This window comes from Bombus flavifrons, chromosome 4 (assembly GCF_040668555.2).
Source record: "Bombus flavifrons isolate JBK064 chromosome 4, iyBomFlav1_principal, whole genome shotgun sequence".
Taxonomy (NCBI): Eukaryota; Metazoa; Arthropoda; class Insecta; order Hymenoptera; family Apidae; genus Bombus; species Bombus flavifrons.
The window spans coordinates 1,004,815-1,021,175 of NC_138445.1; the positions used below are offsets into that span (position 1 = coordinate 1,004,815).

Here is a 16,361-nt window from a genome sequence, read left to right on the forward strand (position 1 = left end):
CTGTCAAATAAAATAAAAAAAAAATAGGAATTTGCATCTACTGATATTAGCAAATTTTAGTTATTTATTTAGAGAACTAGGCGAATCTTTATGCATTTATGGAAAGCTTAGAAGGAGAAAAATACGTAGAATGAGCATAATATGCAGAGATATATAAAATAAATAAAGTTTAGCGCTTACTATTAATATTTAGTAAAACAAAGTTACTACTTAAATTATATTTTTTATTTGCCTTCATAAAAATATAAATAACGTGTAATAAAAATCAAACAAACGTGTAATAATTTAATAACTACGTCTTGCTTTTACATTTATAATTGTCAAGCTCAAATTTAACAACATCGAACGAACAAAATGTTCGTTTAATCGGAGATAAGCATTTGAAGTACACTTTAACGTGGATAGAGGAGCAAGCAGATAGTTAAAAAATAAATACGTAGCTATAGAATTTTATACGCTTAATTTTCAGTTCATCGTACAGTGAAATTCTAATTTTCGTTGGACCACTTTTATCGATATTAGTTGTCTATTAATATTGCCTGTATCGTACTATAATATTATAATATTTGTAAAATAGTACAACATGGGAAACTATATTTATGATATTTTTCAGACGTCTGTAACGCAAGTTTCTGTACACACATGAAGTCATGAGGTACATTTATTTTTTACTAAAATATTATAGTAAATCGAATCTGATTGAACCGATAATTTCATCCCTTGGTGGATAATGTTAGATCAAAGGTACATATTTTTATCTGGAAAGTAGAAACGTAGAGTAAGACTTTACGCTAAGGACATGGTAAAAATGTTCTTTTATCGGCAATCTACAACTTCCTTTAATATTTTTTACTGCGGTTACGAACTTCGACCGAAGGGAATCGTTCCGGTCGCTGGCTGTAGTTTAAAGGTTAAACTGTACAAGAAATTTCTTATCTACCCCTTTTAAACTTTCCGTCCATTTGCCATTCGTCGACTAAGAGTGAACTGATTTTATCGTTCGTAAAAACTTTGAATGACTTCAAATTACGATTCTCTGTGTTAGAGCAAAGGCAATTAAACGCAGGAACAGGATACATAGTCGAGGAAAATACTGCTACGACACTGAATTCTTATATTTTATAATTACAAGTTTATGAAGTAAAAATTCCGTATCACGTCTCTTACGACGGTTTGCGTAGTAAATAAAATCTGCTATGAAAATTTTGTAAATATAATTTACAAAATGCAGTTTAGATAGAAAAATGTTTTATCTGTAAAATGTTGTTAAGGGTACTTTGATAATTTTATATATTTCTGCATACTATGTACATTACGAGCATTTCTGTATCTTCAAACTTTCCATAAATGCAGAAAAATCTACAGTTTGCCCACTACAAAATGATCGAATTAAAAAATTTTGAGATATGTAGTGGTTTATTGATTTTTTAAAGAATAGAGAATATATATTTTTTATTACTACGGATCATTCAATTTAGAAATTAACTTTCAGGTGTTTTCCATTATTCTGTTTCCTATCTATAGTTTAATTAGTTTATAGATTTTTAAAAATGTTTTTTATCGAACGTGTACGCCAACAACACACGCTAAACACATTGAATATGCATACGAAACACACACCCATTAAACACACGCGCCAAAGGTACAAGTCCAGTCGTCCCATTTCGTTGTGTATTTTTGATTACTCCAATGTCCACGGCATACTTTTTATTCAAAGTGCAACAAAAGACCAGTACAAAATTCTATCTAATTCTAAAACGTTGATTTTGTAAAACTTTGTCTTTGTCATCATAAAACTTCGAACTGCAAAGATTTTATTAAATTTCGTAGTCATTTGAGTTTGCAAAATTTTCGGAATAAAGGACCATTCTCACTTTGTTATTTCGTTTTTGAGTACAAAGTCGTTATTGAGGAAATTCAATTTAGAGATAAGAAAGTCAAAGTTTCCTGTTTTGAAACGAGTCCACGCAGACTGAGCTTTTCTCATCAAGTTAAAACAGTTGAAATATCCACAATTTTTCGAACAGAGATTAACGACGCTAATTAAAATTTACTGCGAAGTGTATGTTTCAAAAATTATTCATTTACAATGTGATATTTTATCTCTCTGGTATAAATTAAATATAAATATTTACACTCTTTTCCATTTTCCATTCTATGTTTTGCATCGTCATATAAGTTGAATAAAATTTCATTTCTTTTTATACCGTACACATGTTTGAAAGTTGAGTTGATCGAGTTTGATGTTTGAATTAATTTAATTCATCTGTGATATTTTATCTTTCTAGTTATAAATTAAATATAAATATTTACACTTTTCTACATTTTTCATTCCATGTTTCGCATTGTCATATAAGTAGAATGAAATTTAATTTCTTTTTATAACGTATACATGTTTTAATTGAGTTCAATGTTCGAAGATTGAGTTGATTGAGTTTGGCGTTCACTTAATTCATTTGTGGTAATTTTTCTGTCTAGTTACATATTAAATAAATAATTACACGTTCCTTTATCTTTCATCCCCTAGTTTCGTATTATTATATAAGCTGAATAAAATTTAATTTTTTTCATAATGTACACATGTTTCAACTGTGTTTGACGTTTGCACATTAAGTCGATTGCTCCTTGATGATTGAACTTATTTAAAAATAATTATTTATTTCAAATAATACTTGTAAACACAGGTGAGTATATATTGTCATTTGAGAAACTCACTGCAACACTTTCCATACTTTTATGGATAATATGCAAAAAAAGATACAGATCTACAGTAAAATATTCGTAACCTAATTCTACTAAAACGTTTCTTCATGAAGATAAAGGTGAAGATACGTACAATTTATTACTACATCTCGTACAACTAATCACAGCTAAAGCGAAGTAGAATTAGGCTGACGACCAGACACGCGTAGATACCATTCAATTTAGTTATGTTTCTAAGATGCGATGATCAAACATTTGCATTTAGACAATTCGCATCTAGGTGCATATCCGTATATTTAGAACAATACCGATCTACAAAACTGGAACTCACTAAAATACTAATTTTACTAATTTTATCAAAAACATATTCGTACGAAAATGAAAGCAAGTTGTATAAATTTTGTACAACGAGTAAAATGAATTACTATGCTTTGTATGGACTAATCAGAAAGCGAATTACGTTAGATTGTTTCGCATGTATAGTCAATGTTCGGTTATGTTTCCAAGATTTAACAGTCAAACATTTGCAGTTAAATCCACCTGTGTGCGCGTGTCTGTAGCTTTATAGAAAGCTCAAGGTACTGACCTACAAAAGTCCAAGCCACTAAAATACTCGCAACCTAATTTTACCTAAATCGTTTCTTTATGAAAATAAAGGCAAGTGTACAAATGTTCAGAGAAACAAGTATAATTAATTGCTACATGTCGTATGTGTCTTGTTTGACTAACCACAGCTAGAGCGAAGTAGATTAGATCGACGAGCAGACACGTATGGATCTACTACTATTCAATTCGGTTATGTTTCCAAGATTCAATGGTCAAACATTTGCAGTTGGACCTTCCGCGTGTGAATTGCCAACCGATATCGCGACACTATACGATTTCATGCAACAGAAACTCGAGTTTGCAATTAACCCACATAGCATGCAAGCACTTGAACGAGGGGAAAAGCACTACGAGGACGTCGCGGTTGCGGACTTCGGTCAAGTGAGCTTTCCGTCACGTTGAGCCTCGACACTTGTTCACGTTTCGAACGTCCATTAACGGGCCTACCCCAACAGAATTATGCCAAGTTCTTGGCCTCGCAATGGCTAGTCTCTTATGCTACAGAATGCCTATGCATACGAACTGCCGCCTGTTACTTCCAGCAGTCATCAGTCGCAGAAATTACGCGGCCCCGACCTTAATACGAATCGTGCTTAAGCACAAACTCAATTGCCACAGTCAAACTATTGTAAAGGCGTTAGGACAATCGCAATTGTATCGATAACAACGCATGGAACCGAGGTTTTCATATTATCACATAATCAGATACTGAACTATTCGCGTTTGTGTGACGCTTCTAACGCGTCGACTGAATTATCAGATATTCGTTGTCGAATGAATGAAAAAGTTCATGGGTTGTTGATGTCACTTTCTTTTTCATTTTTATTTCATAATAATTTTCCTTAAAGAGTACGATAAACAGAAATTTTGATCATCGTACGTTGATGTGGAATTTTATTTAACTTTTTATTTCATGATACTTCTTTTTCCAAGAGCAGTAGAATGAAATTTTTGGTTGGATAAATGTAGAAAAATGATGAACAAACGAATACTGTTTTGTTTCTGCACAAATTCGCATTTGGGGAGGCTAACATTAAGTTTGTGCAATGCCTTGTAGTTTTAACGTTATTCCAATCGTAAGTTCGAGGTATTAATATTTTTATCATATTATTTCGACATACCGATGTAGTAGATCAATTGGAATACACCTTACAGCATAAGTATTTCATGGAAAGATATTATTTTAAAGTATTTTTGAAGTATTTACTCATTCGTACTTATAAAGACAAATATTTTTATTTTTTATTCCACACCCCTCTTGTCTTGCAGCTCAACGACTATTGCCAGAATAAGGTACGATATCCTTAACAAAAACTAAAAAAACGCACAAAAACAAAGCGAACATGTTTGCAGAAATACATCTGCAACAGCGTGAACCTAAATTCGCTGATATAAATAAACCTATTGAAAGAACTGAACAAAGTTCGATATACTGAAATAGCTTTCAAACTAATGGCAGGTTATTTAAGAAATAGATGCAATCGCATTTTCCAAATGTACCGACTTTGCAGAAAGAGATTCCATTATTTCACGTTCACCACACGTAGCGAATTTCTCGAGGTACCATTGACCCAGAGACATTTTCCTTAAACGTCAGGCAGAACGCCAGGCTCCTCTAACTTAAATGTAAATAACCAGATCGAGGATCGAAAGGAAACCACAGACAGGATTTCCGACTGACCTGCTGCACGAGGTTATTGACCTCATCAACGTAGGAGGTTCAGACTGGTTGCACGTAGGAAATGTTTGAACGCTACGTCTATGCATAGACGTAATGTGAAGCAGATTCAACCTGTAGATAGGGTATGCACTGACTTGAATTTTGCCCTCTCTACATGCTTCTATTGCTAGTTTGCATTCTCTGCTAATGACTTCGATACTTTTTGTTGCTTTGTCTTCTGTGAATTATTTTTGGTAGACTTCTGACAGAGACATTATTTTTATTCATTTATTGTTGACAATGTACTGGCTGTTTTGCCTTCCATGCATATTATGTCCTTTGCTTACTGCATTATATTATTGACTAATGATTTCCATACACTTTGTTGATTTGTTTTCTGCGAATCATCTTCTATCTTTGAAGAATACATATTTATTCATTCATTGACAAAATGAATAATCATATTAATGAACTCTTTGTTATGTGGACAAAATTGATTCTTCCAATGATTACTGTAAGATGAGGGACAAAGTTGGACAATTTTTAACAATAAACGAATAATCAGATTAAGGAATTATTTATCACGTGAATAAAGTTCGCTCTGTTCCCCATAACCGTATACCATAGGTTGTGCTACATTTGATTTTCATTATGGACTTGTGTATTATTAATAGAGTACCGTTTTCAGCACATAGCTTCGCCCGATGACTTGTCAACTGGCTCATCTTCTTCTGGCTCTAATTTGCTCAATTTTTTAAAGGATGTGTTGCTTCTAGCTACGCTTCGAGTCTGGACGAAGCTTCAGATATTCGACTACGTCTCTAAAAATGGTTAGATAGGATAGAATACATGTTCGTATGAACTTTCTTCCTTGCCAAAGCAAAGTTGCTTCTATCCATTCTTGAAATGATTCTCGCATGTTATAATACACTCTGCATATTGTCAATACTTTCAGCTTATCAACTAAAAGGATCAATATATGTTGTTGATAGAAGGTTGTCGATATTTATTATCAGATAGAACATTACGTGTTTATATGAATTTCCTTTATTGTTTTTGTTCCTCCTGTCCACTGCTGAAATGGACGCTACATGTTATGATACATCCTGTGTACAGATATAAAGCAGAACAAACTGTGAATAAGCCGCGATGCAGCTGCGAGTCGAACTGAGAGTAAAATCATAAATTCTCGGTCAGCTCAAAGCTCGATGTCCGCGGTGATCACGAATACCTCAACCGACTCCTGATGTTCCCCACGTGCGGTCTTCAACGTACACCGTGACTTCTCTCCATTAATAATTACAGAGCCCCGTACGCGGTTGGTCCCTCGGACATCTCGGCTATTTATTGTCGCTTAATGATTATTTATTAATCTCGCCTTATCGTCCATAAGTATCGTGGCTGGGACATTTGTCCTCGCGTCGCATTCCCTCTCCTACCGCATTTATCCGTTGACTTACATTTCGCGACTCTCCGACAATTCGTATTACGAGAAGTCGCATTACGAGAAGTCGCATTACGATTGAATTTTATTGGCTCTTCGGGTTTCCCATTCATAGTGATTTTTACTGATTGTTATCTCATTATTTAATGATTTGATAAAAAGAAATGGTAATTACATAGATAGTCGACGCGTTCTCGATTTCGATGATTTTCAGATATGTCGTAGAAAGTAACATTTTGAACAACTTTTTCTTGTACACGTTACCGCTGAGACTCCTTTAGTTTTTGAGGTGTTTGCAAATAGCTGTTGGTACCAATCTAGAACAAGCTTATAAGCATTTTATATTCAGAATGTTTAAAACTGATTTATAGCATTTTGGTTGCTTGTAGAACACTTGTATAAGCAAATTTCGAGAGCAATTATTTTCATCAATTTACAATCAATCAAAATTCTGTTTTATTATATTTTCAGTTCAAATGCATAGTTTGCACAAACGAATTTAGCGAAGATTCATAAATATTTTGCAAGAATAATTAACAAAGTACAATAATTTCTGATATATATACTGTTTAAATAAATAGACCTTTTAAAAATGTATTGTCACAGTCATATTCGTCATATATTTGTTCAGAAAACATTAAATTCGTATTATTATAGTTCAACCTTCGATCGTTACAGACATTGTTTAACCTGCGAACATTACAGACATTGATCAACCTTCCAACAATGTCAACATTGTTCAATCTCCGGACACTACAGACATTGTTCAACCTTTCAATATTGTAAACATTGTTCAACCTTTCAATATTGTAAACATTGTTCAACCTTCCAACATTAAAGACATTGTTTAACCTTCCAATATTACAGACATTGTTTAACCTTCCCATATCAAAGACATTGTTCAATCTCCGAACACTACAGACATCGTTCAACCTTCCAGTATCATAGACATTGTTCAACCTCCGAACACTACAGACATTGTTCAACCTTCTAACGTTGTAGACATTGTTCAATCTTCCCATATTAAAGACATTGTTCAGTCTTCCAACATTACAGACATTGTTCAACCTTCCAGTATCATAGACATTGTTCAACCTTCCAATATTAAAGACATTGTTCAACCTTCCAATATTATAGACACTATTCAATCTTCCAACATCATAGACATTGTTCAATCTCCGAACACTACAGACATCGTTCAACCTTCCAACATTATAGACATTGTTCAACCTTCGAACACTAACGATATTCTTCAAGTCTATTACGACACGAACATTGTTCAATTTTCTACTGCAAACATTATTGAACCACTCAACGTTAGAGACGTTATTCAACCTTTGAACACTAGGAACATTTTTCAACTCCATTACGAGGAAACTTACGCGTATTCGTTCAGAACATATCAATACGTACTCTATTCATTCTCACGTGTTTCTAGTATAGTCCAAACTTTTATTGCTTGTTGTTATTGAATTAACAAGTATGTAGGAAAGTTATTCAGTACGCATCGTTCGTATCGACGTCAAAGGATTAACAGGCATAGGCACTCCCGTACACAAAGTACAATTACGACGTTCAACGAATTAAATTTATAGAAAATTAATTCTCGTCACTTTTCTACGCACGCGTAGAAATGACAATACGCGTTCAGCTATGGACTACGTGAAAGCCGCTTTGTGTCTATCACAGAAGTAATTCCAACACGGAGATCTCGTAAATACCATTGGTACGATGCTCAGGTATTTAATCCATTGCCACGGATCGCATTGTTCTTGCGTCGCGCTGCACCGGGTCATCTTTGTCCGCCCCTCTCATTCTCCGCTGCGTGCACAAAACAAGGCCTTTCGACCCTTTATCTCTTTCCGCTGATTCTTTCTGTACCTCACTCTGCCGTTTATCTTCTCCAGCATTCCGTATTTTTCTCATCCGATGCTGGCCTTGCCGGCTAGTCGACGCGCTGCGAATTTCCTCTCTCTACAACGCCCTCACCGGCTATTATTTTAGCTGAATTTAATTATCCGCTGGACACGAATCGTCCGAGACAGCTGGATGAAATCCTTTTTGAACGCATTCTCTCCTATATCTCTCGACTTTTCGGCCAGACCTTTGTTTCTGCCATGAGCGAACCGAAAGGGGTTGACATTTGTTCATACTTAATGAGCGGGACTATCGTCTTGCAAGAGACCAATTGCGGAATCAAACTGCGTTTACGGGCTATCGTGATGCGACGAAGTATAATATTTGTTAAATATTACCGAGATATTTGCCAAAAGGATACGATATTTAATACAAATTCAGTACCTTCCGCTACTTGTATTTCTTACTTATTTTACGGTAAATCTGTAATTGTATTCGCATCATATGTATTTTATAACGTGTCCGTGTATCTATTTATTTCAGCCTAATGGCCAAGAAATTGGACTTGGTTCTACAGTAAACCGTAAACAAGTAGAGACAAAATTAAGACTAAGCTTACGGGTAATTACGCTCAGATAAACTATATCAGTTCTTTGGTTATCGCTTCTCTTTATCTCCAAAGACTATCTTTCTACGCACATTCTTCCCATTACAGTTCATTCATCCGTTCATTCGTTCCGCCATTCGTTTTATTATCGAACTTGTACTTCAGTTCCCGATTTCTTCCCCTTTTTCCTGTCCTCCTCCTTCTTACTTTCTGCTCCCTGCAACCAGCTTATTACTTCCATATTTCCATCTCCATGCAGGATTTCATTGAAATTCATCCTCTTCCGCTCAAATTCATTCTGTCTATCGCTTTGCATTCCTCCTTCCAATGCCTCAACGAATCTTCTCCCTTTCCACGCAACTTACTTGCCTCTTTCAGATTACCACACCTCGTCCTGAATAAAATATCTACCTTACGATGTAAAGTATTAAATAAAGACGAATTTGCTGCAAGTTTCCTATAAATGCACGAATATGTCTTCTGCTATGTGCTTGCGGCCAATACGAGAACATCGATAAAATTGTGTAGGATGAACGTCGATCAAATGCTTCGGTGCTAAAAATTCAAAAATTCCTATTAGTAGAATTAACCGAATCCTATTAGTAGAATTAATTAATTTTGACATGTGAACGGCTCGCATAAATATCGTCTTTGAGTGTTCCATATAGGAAGAGATCCAGTGAAATAAGACAGTTCTGCTTGGGCAGATACTGATCAGGTTTCGTGAAATCTCGACGTTGAAATATAAGGTCGATAAATCTTTCTTCCTTCGAGTAACGCATCGTACACAGTTTCGAGTCACTGTGTATCTCATACGATCCAAAAGTTTAAAACATGTCAGCCTAAAATTTAGTATATCTCAGGAAAGTCATTCGTGAAAAATTTTTCGACATAAAGAAAATTACTATTGATAATCGTAGGATTAACATTGCAATAACAATATTAATAGAAGATTCGATGTAAATATAATTGGACCTGCAAGTAATCATCTCTGATGCTTTTCAACAAATTCCACAGGTTGATGTTTTCTTTAATAGAATCCTTAATTCTTGGAAAACAAATTTTTCTTACCATTACATGTGGCCCTTCGAACAATACGTAACTTTGTAATCCTCGGAAGCTTTTTTATGCAGTGCAGAAGTGACGGAGATGTTCAAGTGTCCTCTATCTGCTCTCTTCAGTTAAGAGCTTGACGCTTTTATCTCCATAAAGATTAATTATAATTCTTTATAATCTTCATAAAGCCACAGGACGAAGTATAAAATTATTGAATTCGCAGTAGAATAAAAGTATTCTTATGCTCATAAAATTTACTACTCGTCTGCATACTGGATCCATTATGTCCATGCAGGTTTTTCAGGTTTTAGCGTTGCAAGACTATCTCCTAAAATTCTTGCATACTTCCAAGTTTCTAGTTTCTACAATAGGATTTCATTCAATAGTTTTTCCTGCCACGTGTTACCTTGATTCTTTCAAGCAAAGAAAAATTTAGATAAAGACGTAATGAAAAAAATGAAAAATCACTTTATCCGATCGAAAACGACTCGGCACACAGACGAAGGGTTAATTAACTCTGATTCTCCTTGCAACTCGTAAAGTGATATGTACAAATTACTATCTTAAAATAAATACTGTAATTCGATTGTTGTCCAAAAAATAAATTTCAAAAATGCATATTTACGATACGTTAAAAGTAGGATTTAATGTTTAGTAGCTGAGCTAATGAACAACACAAGCAATGATTAATTTTCGTGGAAAAATTGATTAAAAAGCTGGACAAAAAGAGCCGAATTAGTTGAAACACATGTCGCCGTTGTGAGTACATATTCGGGCGTAGGTGTTTACACGGCTCGTCACGGAGTGACGGTGCGGGCGATGCAACCGGTCGATCCGGTCGCTCGGCTCATTCGATTGAAACGCGCGCCGAGTGGCAGCTCGTGGACATTGTAAACGTTTCGAAGCAGCTTAATCAGCTACTGTATACTGATGTGGTTACACCGACTGTAGGCAACCGGACGCCTGATCGAAGGGTGGAATTCAGTCGACTGTGGACACGTATTCTCTACGCATAATCTAATTCAGTTTGCTCCTCCGTCGAGGTAATTTCGATTACGTAACGAGCACCGATTTCGAATAGACCGCCGACTGGAATCGATCGATTTGCCCCTATATACAGGGTGGTTGGTAACTGGTGGTACAAGCGGAAAGGGGGTGATTCTATGCGAAAAAAGAAGTCGAAAATATAGAATAAAAATTTTTCGTTTGAGGCTTTGTTTCCGAGAAAATCGACTTTGAATTTTCGTTGGGTACGCGTGCACTTTATCACGTCTCGTTATAACGGATCTCACTGCAGATCGTTGACTCGATTGACGTTATTTTTTTAATTTTTAAATTTTTATTCTATATTTTCGACTTCTTTTTTTCCTTTCGCGACCACAATTCGCGTCAGGAAATTTGGAAAATATAGTCAACGCCGCGTATTCCAGCCAGTATATGCCTGTTGGATTATGCATCGTCTTGAATGTGAATTAAAAGTTATTAGAAAGTATTTCGCGATAAATCGTTTCAAACACAAACGTGAAATTTCACGATGCAGAAAACAGGGAGACTGGGAAGGGTCGATACGTTTTGCAGAAAGAAGATCGTGTAAACGAAACTAAATATAATATAGTGATCCCATATGATAATATCAATGATCAAGGCAATACGAATAGATAATATGAATGACCCATTTGTACATTTGGATTCGACAATATGTTATTGAGAAACGACAAAGTTAAATCCTTCGTTAAGTTAAACTTAATTGTACTAAACAATTAGGAATATTAATAAAGTAGATATAAAAAGATCTTTTAATTCCACCGCTTTATCTTAACGTTTTGAACACTTAGTATATAGAATCTACTAATGATAAATAAATGATAATAAAGTAAATTAAAATACAAAAGACACAGTAGAACGTGATTGTGTATTAGTAGAAAAATGGTTGGTTGTCTAGAGCATAATATAACAGAAAATTCGATAATGTAAATCGACCGAGAAAGATTGCAAATGAAACATTGCATTAAATTTCATTAAAGCAACGTTGGCCTTTAATGGGTTAATTAAACAACTGACTTAGTTTGCTAAACTTTGGTTTGGAAATTGACTTGTTAAAAATAAATTAAACGATCCAATGTCTAGAAAATATTTCAACTACTTGTTATTTAAATTAAACTCAGTTGTTAATTGCTAATTGCTAGCTGATTTGGCTTGCTAAACTTTGCTTTAGGAATTCGCTTGTTAAAAACCAATCTAATTTTAAATTAAAATAATCCTGCGAAGGATTAATCGAGACGCAAGAATAAAAGGACAATTTGATTTTTACACAAATATTAGGAATCACGTTGCATATTACTTTACACTACAAAATTAATAGTTTGTAATTAGTAAGACGAAAGCCATTCAAATAATTGGTTTATGTCGTACATTCATCTTGAGAAAACTACGTAAAGAGCATCTGAATGATTCAACTACCATTAATCATTAAACAATTTTATTTATTCGACGGTTTGTTTCCTCGTAAACGAGAACATTCGAAAACCTGGTTGGTAGGAAAATAGCTACGTGCTCAAGCAATTCGCCGAATATTTTTTGTAAACAAATTAAAAATTTTAACTGGGACACTAAAAAGAAGTTTCATACAAACGAACGAATAATTTTTCATTTCTATATAAAATTCATTTTTCCATGATATTTGACTACTTTGTACATCTTTAATTGTCGAAATAAAATCTATTGAATCTGTGTACAAGACTGCGCACAAATGCTGGATGGTATAACACGACACATAATGCAACACGTTTAAAATAAATCACAGGAGTAATACGGTTAAATTCGACGATCAATTCAAGTTATATAGATCCTTATTACACACGAACGTATCATTTAATTGAAAGTTTTATCTGATAATCGAGAAATCGAGAAAAGGATTGACGTACGTGGCGGTGTGTTGTTAAATATCCAATGGAAATGCCCGAGAAAGTAATTATACGGGGAATACCAGTTTTCACATCATGTCTAAATCTCTTTGCTTTATTAAATCCTTTTCCCTCTCGAAGAGGAGCATTCTTATCGATCGAATTTATCTTCTTTCCATTCCGCTTTGCATGGGAAACAGCGACTCGTTAAGAGAGTAGTGACCTACCTAAGAGGCCGACACACGCTGAAGATGCGCCATTCAACCTTCGAAGCACGTTCTGTAATGAGAACGTATTACGAGCTGCAATAAAATCTATCGTTATCGCACGGACCAACGATACGGATGTTAGAGAGAGGCGGACTGATGCATTGCATACTGGGCAAGCCAATAGAATTGGAAAAGAATTTCAACGTGCAGCTTGTTTCAGCTGAATCTGAAATGCCGCTCGGATACATTCTTAGTCGGATATCCGACGCAATGGAATCTCTGCATAATTTCTTCGCATTAATTGCATAGCGCGATTAAATTTTCTCCTCTGTAGTTTATAACGTATCTTACCAGTTTAGATGAAAGACGGCTACAATTTTCAGGATTTGGCATGTTACGGAATTGTTATGAAGACGTTATCGCAGAAAAGAAGTAAAATTGGTTCAATACGTGTCGATTTCAAACGTAATTCCTTCGCACAAATTGTACAGCGTATTTAAACTTTAAACTGTCACTTCGAACAAGAGACGATTAGAATTTTCAGGATACAACATGTTATCGAATATTGTAGAAAGAGACAAGATTGCTTCGTTGTGTTTATTGTGCAGTAATATCTTCGAATCCTGAAAATTTCGATCATTTTAAAGTTGCAAAATTTACTAAATTTCAGGGAACGAAATAATCTCTCAACTCCTGCGAATTTGAGTCATCCTCGATTTCCAATGACAAGATGCAATAGATTAGAGGGAAGCTAGTAATTTCCAATAAATTTTATTAGGTTGTCCGAAAAGTTTCTTTCGTTTTATGAGGAAATAATAACAACATTTTATTGTTTTATCGAATTGCGTACGATCCATTTTGTTCTGTCGAGATAAACACCGCGACATTTTTACAGACTTGGTTTCACATTTGTACGAAGCTGCGGTGCCGTAAAAAACACGTTTGCGAAAGAAAGACACTTTCCGGACAACCTAATACATCATCGAATAAGGGCAGGCCGTGCATTTCCATTGGAAATTCGAAATCTATGTCGGATTTGTCGCAACGAATGGTGGTTAACGGGTTATTCACGCGCAAGACAAAGCGCAATCACTAGAGCCGGAGGAATCAAAAGGGATAACCAAACTGGGAAGACAGATGGAAAGCCATACAGGAAGGAAGGATGAGCGCGGCACGCGGTTGGTGGTACGTTTCGAAACTGTTCGCTATTTGTATATAGTACACGCTTATATGTATGTATAGTACTCGTAGATTCAGCTCGGCTGACCAACCGAATGACCAACCAACTGACTAACCAACGAAACCTTCGACCTTCCTGCAGCTCAACCGCCCCTCGAAGGATGCTTGTTAACTTACAATACCAGCAACTATGACGTACCGCTCTATGCTGTATTATTGCTAGTGATGGGCTGAAATACGTCACAAGTAGATTGGAACATTGTCCGACCGGATTTGTTGGCTTTCGTGAATTTCTCTCGGTTCGGAATGATCATGGAAGGTAGAGTAAAATTAAGGCGTATGTCAGTTCGGTGAACATTCGTATAGTTATTGCTGAATTTTGTGCGATGCATTTGTATCCGTTCGCAATGAATAAATGCCCTTTGCTGCGCTTCTTTTATATCATTAAACTAGGTTGGCCGTGCAGTGATCAGAGATGCTTTCGAACAAAATGATTTGAAGTGACAACAGTTGGGTAAGTAGAGAGCGTTGCTGGAAGAAAGGTTGTTTCGTACAGACTCAACACGATCATGAAGATAAACGCGTATTGGCCGCAGGTGTCACTTTTAGAAATAAAGCAATACAGCAACGCGTGATAGCGAACAACAGAGAGCAGGACCTCTTTCGTCTTTGTGCGATCGCGTTACGCTCCTTTTCAGCAACGCACAGGACACAGGTTCGGGAGAAGAGTGATCGCGTCGTTCGTATTGCTAATAATATAATTAATTTGTAAATTTGTGCATCGGTGCACGACGAGATCCGAATCCTTTTTAAGGATTAGCGACCACCGCTAACACGATTTGTGTCATGGCTATGGTTCAGTTTAGACTTTCTCTCAGAAAAAGAATCCCTCGGAAAGGATAATCGTATCTAATCTATGGTGATTAGTCTGTTATTACAAATTACCGACATCTAGTATTTTATTTATTTATTTATTTTTTTGACAAATGTTGTCTTGCTGTGGAAAAATTCCATCATACTGTCAGATCTATTTTAGTTTAAAATCCTATTATTTTGATAGATTATGAATGCAAAGTGTATTTAATTTTGCTCTATAACATTTTCTTCTATTTCTTGTCCTGGTTACGTAGGACACCCTCCATAATCAAGTTCAATGCAAACAGTATGAGTAAAGTATATATTTCTTCAAAAATATATATAATATGATATGCTTAAATTAGTTTTGGTGAGTACAAAAAGAAAAAAAAAGAAAAAAGGGATTTATTAGAAACAAAATAAAAATTATAGAAGAATGTGCATTGCCTTTAATCATTAAGATAAGCTAGTGAAGTTTTCCTCGATTTCCTTCCGCCTCTATTTAACTATTTATAAGAAGAAGATTCACGTGTAATAAATAAGAATATTATTTATAATTTTATTCTAATTTTACGCCAATTTTGAACTTTATTCTGAATTTGTGATCATTGCTCTAAATGTAAATGTATACAGCAATATAATCAGTATTTCATAAACTACTAAATATAACGTTTATAAATAGAAAAAGGAAAATAGCTTATTAAGTGATTGATAGAAAAATCGAGGGCAGGTCCAAATTTTTTTATGCATTTAGTTATTGATTAAAAAGATGATCGATAACAGGTCAATTGCTCTATCCCCTCGCAAACTTTTTTCATTAAAACTTTTTGTTTCCTCTGTATGGTCAGAAAGCAGACTGGTTTATTCTACTTATATTGTATTCTTCTGGATTTCACGAATTTTTACGTGGAACGAACAAAATAATGAAATAATTAATTTATTTATTTATCAGAATTACATTGTAATTTCGATATTTACTTTTTATTCATAATATAAAATAATAATAGTTTATACGTTAAAAATGAATTGTTTAGTGTTAGATTAATTATTTCTGTCTTCTGCATTTATAAATGTCTTCAGATTTCTTTTAGTACGTAGTACATAATATGATCCTACATATAGTACATACGAATGAAGATTGATGCTAACATTAGCTGCTGCAGGGTTTACCATTACGTTTACATATGCAGAAAGCAGTTCGTGACCAATGTACAGTAGTGTATACACTTGCAGCTAGCGCAGCACACATAAAGAAAGAGCATGTTGGCATCTGGTAATAAGT

The 16,361-nt window shown here is 34.9% G+C and overlaps 2 protein-coding genes across 6 annotated transcripts in view; one reads left to right on the forward strand and one right to left on the reverse strand.

The window, feature by feature from the left end:
- The window catches only part of twin (CCR4-NOT transcription complex subunit 6-like twin), a 196,169-nt gene that overhangs the window by 67,892 nt on the left and 111,916 nt on the right, over nt 1-16,361 (reverse strand). The gene's annotated exons all lie outside the window — the stretch shown is intronic.
- Nucleotides 1-16,361, forward strand: part of LOC138179192 (small ribosomal subunit protein uS3m-like) — a 270,513-nt gene that overhangs the window by 44,501 nt on the left and 209,651 nt on the right. The gene's annotated exons all lie outside the window — the stretch shown is intronic.